General features: G+C 34.2%; 1 non-coding gene across 1 annotated transcript; it reads left to right on the top strand.

Annotated features, from left to right (window-relative positions):
* Positions 1-2,882: 2,882 nt before the first annotated feature.
* Positions 2,883-3,877, top strand: LOC107784360 (uncharacterized). The gene is made up of 2 exons (XR_012698778.1): positions 2,883-3,537; positions 3,640-3,877. It is a non-coding gene; the product is annotated as an uncharacterized LOC107784360 (transcript).
* The last annotated feature ends 2,588 nt before the right edge of the window (positions 3,878-6,465 follow it).

Below are 6,465 nucleotides of genomic sequence, written 5' to 3'. Positions count from 1 at the left end.
TCATTTGAGATTGTTGATAGAAAATTTGAAATGCATGAGTTTGAAAATATGGATATGGCAGAGATCTTTTACATGATGCACTACAGTAGGTACATGAACCCTTGGATAGAGTTTGAAATGTCAAGGTGCAATTCGTATGGGCCAACATACATAAAGTTTGACCATCTTTATGTTCATAGCTTAAAACTAAGTAAACCAATCCTCGTCCTTGAACATGGAGGAAGCACTTTTACTGGATCAATCCATGACAACAATGATGTTATCCTCGAGGTTTCTCTTTATGGTGCGGCACATAAAAATGGGAATTTGAGATCATTAACAACAAGAGTTATCTATCAAAATGGTGGTAGGGTAGTTACAGTAAAGGATAAAACTGAAGTTGTCAAAACATCCAACACATATGTCAATATTGTTGAAATGAGAACTGATATTGTGATCAAGAATGTCAATCCTGATTGCTCTAGTGCAAGGTTGAAGTCAAAAGGAGCTAACCAATTGATCAAGCTGTTAAAATATTGTTCCTCTCAGGTTGTCCAAATAATAGTAAAGCCTATGGATACTTGGAGGAAAATCATGTTGCTTTTGCCCTTGTTAAATTTTTCTTTCATTATGCCCTTGTTAAAGTGGAAATCTGGAAGTGCAACCCAAGTATACTTGTTGGGAGATGAAACTGCTGGTTCTAAGTTATGCAAAATTGGATCCGGTCACTATTATACATCCAGAGCTATGGAGCATTTCGAAACTTCAGAAGCAAGGATCAGTAGCTTTGAGCAGAAAACTATTACTTGCTTCATTTGTAATGTTTTGGATCTATGGATCAAATATGCAGCTGCAAATAGGAAGTTTGTTAAAAGGACAATATCCACATAGTGGTTACCTTATAAAGGTTATATTTGTATTTGAAAAGTTGATAGTCGAGGGACAGTCACCAAAGGGCTTTGTTAATATTCCTACTCTCTGACATTTTGGATTGGTTCAACAAGGGAAGAGGTTCTTGGAGTCTATAATGAACAGCATGCTGAAAGTAGGTTTGGTTAAGCAGCACAATAGCCAAGAAGTTGTTTCTCCTGGAGTGTTCTTTGTCAACATTCTCAACCTTGAGGACAAGGTTGTTTTAAGGGGGATGGATTGTAACGAATGGTAGAAAATAAGTAAAGCTTTTGTTATTATAGTTTAGTCCACCTTTTGTATTTTTAATTGAGTCAAGTACTTATTTCACCTTCAGTCCCTACAAGTGGCCATATAATTAATTGCCACATGTCCCATCTGTGAGGAACTTGTCTTATTTATTTCCGTATATTTTTTTTTCCATAGCTATGTTGAATGAAAAATCAAATTTTATCTTCTTGTTTTCTCTGTTTTCTTTTCCTTGCTTTCTTAATTCATTTTCATGGCTTTTTCTGTTTGGGAATCGCTACACTCGAAAAATAAATACATATGCTAATCAGCTAATCACTCAAAAGCAAAAGCAGAGAAAAGATCGCAAACGTAAAAAATAAATAAGAATAATATGGCAAAACCTTGCCAGCAATAGATAAATATTGAGGGTGTTTGAATTGGCTTATTTTAAGTGTTTATTGGCTTTTAAACATTTTTTTAGTTTGTGTGGTGTTTGATAATGATAAAAAGTGTTTAAAAGCACTTACTTTTAGGCATAAAAAGTATAAAAATAAGCCAAAAACGAATTTAATTTAAAAGCAACTTTTTATAAGCTAATCCAAATACCCTCATAATCCGGAATAGAAGAATAAATCAAACCGCTGAAATCACACATAAGACCTTTCACAAAAAGAAAAGGTCACAACATCAAGGACAAATGAGTAACTTCACCAGCACATCTGTTAAAGTATGGCCACGTGGGCTTTTGATCAAATTGTTGAAAGCATGTGTTTGTTGTAATGACGAAATTAGCCTTGGTTTACTTAACAGTACCTCTCATATTTTTTATACGAGGTACCTTAATTTCTTTTTCTTTTTTCTCTCTTTTTCTTTTATGAATTTCAAATTTCAGGTACAGGTAAGTGGGAAAAAAGAAAGAAGGTTGCAGATGATAAAACAGTATTTGATGACAAAAATAATTTTTAATTTTTTTTTATACTGCTCATGAACATATCTAAGTAGCATACACAATTTTTTGTAAACGATATTAACATATTTAAAGAAGTAAACAAATGAATAAATAACTATAATAACAAATAATATTATTTTTATATTTATTTTTAATTTTTTTCTTATACATATCTAGTAAAAAATCGATAAAGTGGGATTTCACAACACTGCATAGAACAAGGTATGTATCCATTCCCTGATGATTCGAATACAAAAAATCTAAAAAGTGTATTTATATTCCGTTCTAGAAAATTACAGATATTGATCAAAGTGGTCTTGCTCAACAAAAAATTGAATAACTTTATATCACTTAATATTACAAAAACGTATCGTATCTTGAAAAATATTTGCTATATTTGTGGTACAAAATATTCGACCAGAAGTGGCAAATGTAGTACTATACTATACTTGACTTACATGTAAGTTAGCTGATTTTTTTTTTCTCCAAAATAAGTACTACTTATATAATTTAGATGAAAGGATATATACATATATATGCATGAAAAGTAATCTTTCACATATAAATATTGCATAATTTTTTATATATACATTATACTTTTTTGTAAATAATATAATTTTTCGGTAAAAAGTGTTCATCTGATCAGGTTTGAGCCTATATTGTACAACACTGATTTCCTACCGTTCAAAATAAAAATAATTGAACAAGGATAGGAATATATCCCTATCATATTATTCATATTATCCCACAAGAATAAGTTCTTTTTGGCCCTTGGCAATTTACAAAAGAAAAAGGAAAAGATCCAAAAATCATCAAATAATAATAGAGGAAATGAGAGAATCCCACTAAAGTATAACTTGTATAAATACCTATCATCCCCTCTTCATTTTCCTCAAGCCAGCCAAAAAAACAATCAAAACACTCATCTCAAACATCCATTTAAACATTAACAATGGCTTCAATCCAATGCTACAAAGAAGAAGGTAAGGAGTTTGATTACTATGAGAAATCCTCAGGCACTTACCAAAAACCAACTAACTACTCGAACTCGGGTTACCAACAATCTTACTATGAGAAAGAAAGGTGTTACGAAACCAACCCTGGAATGACGGGTTATGGCACTAGCCACGGCCATCAACATGGACTAGGTAACTTATACGGCAGCACTAACCCATGTGGGCCAATGATGGGCCATGGCACGGGCTACGGGTCGGGCCACAACACTCACATGCAGAAACCCGGGTTCAGTGGAATGGGCTCGGGCGCTTTGGGTCATGTTATGGGCTTTGGAAAGAAACATGAGGGACATCATGGACATGGTGGCTATGGAATGGGTGCAGCTTCTGGTTGCACCACCACTTACAAGAAGCAACACCGTAGGAGAAAGGGCAAGAGTGGTTACGGCAGCGGCAGTGGCAGCGACTGTAGCGACAGCAGTGATGATGAACGTCGCTGCTAAATAACTACAGGTAACTGTTCATAGTAAGTGAAACTAGTTACTGAAAATTTAAATATACAATATGTTATTACAAGCTAAACTGAACTGATAGTGTAAAAATTCTTTTACGCAGGTTTGGTAAGTAGCAGCCTGGCTTATGAGAAGGAAGAGAGTGAAATTCCTAGTACTAGCTAGGAATTATATAACAATAAATAAAAAGCAAATTTCAGCCATGGCTAGCTATTGACTACTAAAGTTATGGAACTACTATATATGAAACTTGAGAATTTGTGTGTTGGTGTATTATGTACTAATAATGTAACTGCTTATTCCCTTTGGAAATAAATCTATGAGAAAATAACCCAAAAAAAGGTCTTAATGGTGTGTGCTATGTTTTCTGCATGATATAAAACCGCTGTGAATTTAATACTGTGTATGTAAATTTATCCTTGAATCGTCACGACTGACTCATTAATTCAAGAGCGAAGTACACTAGTAGCCACTTTTAAGCCTGCTAGTTAAAATATATCCATAAATCACAATGTGTTTCGTAATTTGCATGCAAGACTAGCAATTTTGCACCATATAAGCTAAGAAAACCAAAAAAATTGCTAGAGTTACAGCAAATATGGGCTGAATAATTTATGATACTCCAGTATTTGTATTTACAGTTGCAACTACATTTCAAATCGATCAAACAATTTCCAGTTATAAATCACGGACTTAACACTAGTTAAGGTAAAATACATGAATAATGACTCGTGCGATTCAAGTAAAAAGATTATATGAAGAACACCAAAATAGAAAACATAAATCAGTCGACAAAATAGAAAATCAAATAAAAAGAATTTTGAAGTATTTATTTATAGTACAGAATTTTAAGCCATACTTCTACAACAGTATCATCCCATCATGTACAGACTCAACAAGAGCAAGTAGGATGCAGTAAAACAGATGAAGACGCCAACTTAATTATATGATAAATGATCATACCATTACAAAAATATAAGCCGTCAAACTTTGAACAGCAGGTGACTAATATGAGAGAAAACTGAAGGGAAAACGAAAGAAGTAGGCATCTGTTAATTTTCCTTCAAGTCATACCTTAGTTTTTCTGTGTATCAATAGAAAAATAGCAGCAAGGAAAATTGCAGCAGTTCATGAGAGAACACTGTTGCTGAATAAAGCATGGCGTCACAGAAAAACACTGTTCCAACGTTGCCATTGATGACGCTAATAAGTTCTTAAACATTCAGAATACAGCAGGGATTCTTGCATTAGCAATACTTTATAAAGCAATTACATTGACTTCAAAAGATTAGTCTTTTATATTGCTCTCAACAGCAAGCTTTTTGCTTTGGCGGGGAGGGAGGAGCACAAGGTCGGTGATACAATTCTAACACAGATTTTAAAATGAGACAAAAAGAAGTGATCAACATCATATTTTGAGCAGGTCCAAGCACACAGATGTTAATGACAAGCTGATGCTGAATATTAGAAGGTGTTCACTAGGTATAAGCTAGACAATGACAACAACATACCTAGTGTTATCCCATACCGTGGGGTCTGGGGAGAGTAGTGTGCACGGAGACCTTACCCCTACCTTGTGAGGATAGAGAAGTTGTTTCCAATAGACTCTCGGCTCAGGAAAGCATAAGCACTACATTAATGAAAATATAGACAAGAAGGGATAATACCAAAAAGCCATATAAAAGAAGAATAAAAACAACAAGATAGTAAGGCGATCAACAAGGAAAGAAAACAACGGTTAGTCACAAAAACCTACTACCAATAGAAAGCGAGATTGCGTGCCAATACTACTATTATCAACACTCTAGACTACCTACAGTGGCGGAGCCACATTGAAGCAAAGGTTCGCCGGAAAATTATACTATTTTGCTAAATAATTTTTTTTAATTTTATGTATATTTACTATACGTTAACTTCTCTTGACTTTTTGATGTATCTAATTATTTATATTTTGACACCCCTTGATGAAAATTCTGGATCCGCCACTAACTACCTACTTTACTACCCTAATCCTCGACCTCCATACCTTCCTATCAAGGATCACGTCCTCGGTCAGCTGAAGTTGCGTCATATCTTGCCTAATACCTAGTGAACAATAGAAGGTGTTCGCTAGGTATAAGTTAGACAAGAAATAATTGCAGAAACCAACCTGCTTGCCATGCAAGCCAGATATCACAAGTAGCAAAAACTCATCGTGGAACTTCTTTGCCTTTGAGTTATTTGTGTGGTATACAATACCTGCCATTCTGAAATAAAAATCAAAATACACAAAGATGGAGAGAAAATACAATCCGTGAGAATTAATTTTTCAAACCCAGTAGTGGAAACATGATAGCCAGCTTTACTTGTATTATTATCTCAAGCCAGTTCATTTGACTAGAGCACGTCTTAAGCGAAGGTACTTACCAGTACAGTACATTTCTAAAAGTAGCCTGTGTTAGAGATCTGTTCAAATTATATTTCAGATAAACGGAAGTAGGACTTTTGTTAATATGTTATATTTCTAAACTTGAAACAAGAAAATTAATTACCATAAAATGCACAAAAGTAACAGTTAGCACAGAGGATGCAAAGGTACTTTCCTACCTTCTTGACTTTGTCATATCAACGAACCTGGAGAAGATGATAACATAATTCATTCAATAAATTCTCAAAACAATGTGCCCTTACTCAGGTTCACACAGGATGATTGAAGAAGGTTATTGATAAACTAGTTGCAGGAAACAAAAATGCATTCATTAAAGGGAGACAAATCATAGATGCTGCAATGGAGGCTAAGAATACCTTGATTAGAGATTGAAACAGACAAGCTCAAAAGTAGTTTGCATACTAGATTTTATAAAAGCATAATTGAGCTTCTCTTTTCAGTATGTCGAAGAAGATGAGTTTTGGGAGAAAATGGGTTAGAGCATGTAAATCCACTATTTAA

This window comes from Nicotiana tabacum, chromosome 1, assembly GCF_000715075.1.
Source record: "Nicotiana tabacum cultivar K326 chromosome 1, ASM71507v2, whole genome shotgun sequence".
In the NCBI taxonomy this organism is placed as follows: Eukaryota; Viridiplantae; Streptophyta; class Magnoliopsida; order Solanales; family Solanaceae; genus Nicotiana; species Nicotiana tabacum.
The sequence above is the reverse complement of the archived record's forward strand: the minus strand, read 5'-3'. Positions and strand labels throughout refer to the sequence as shown.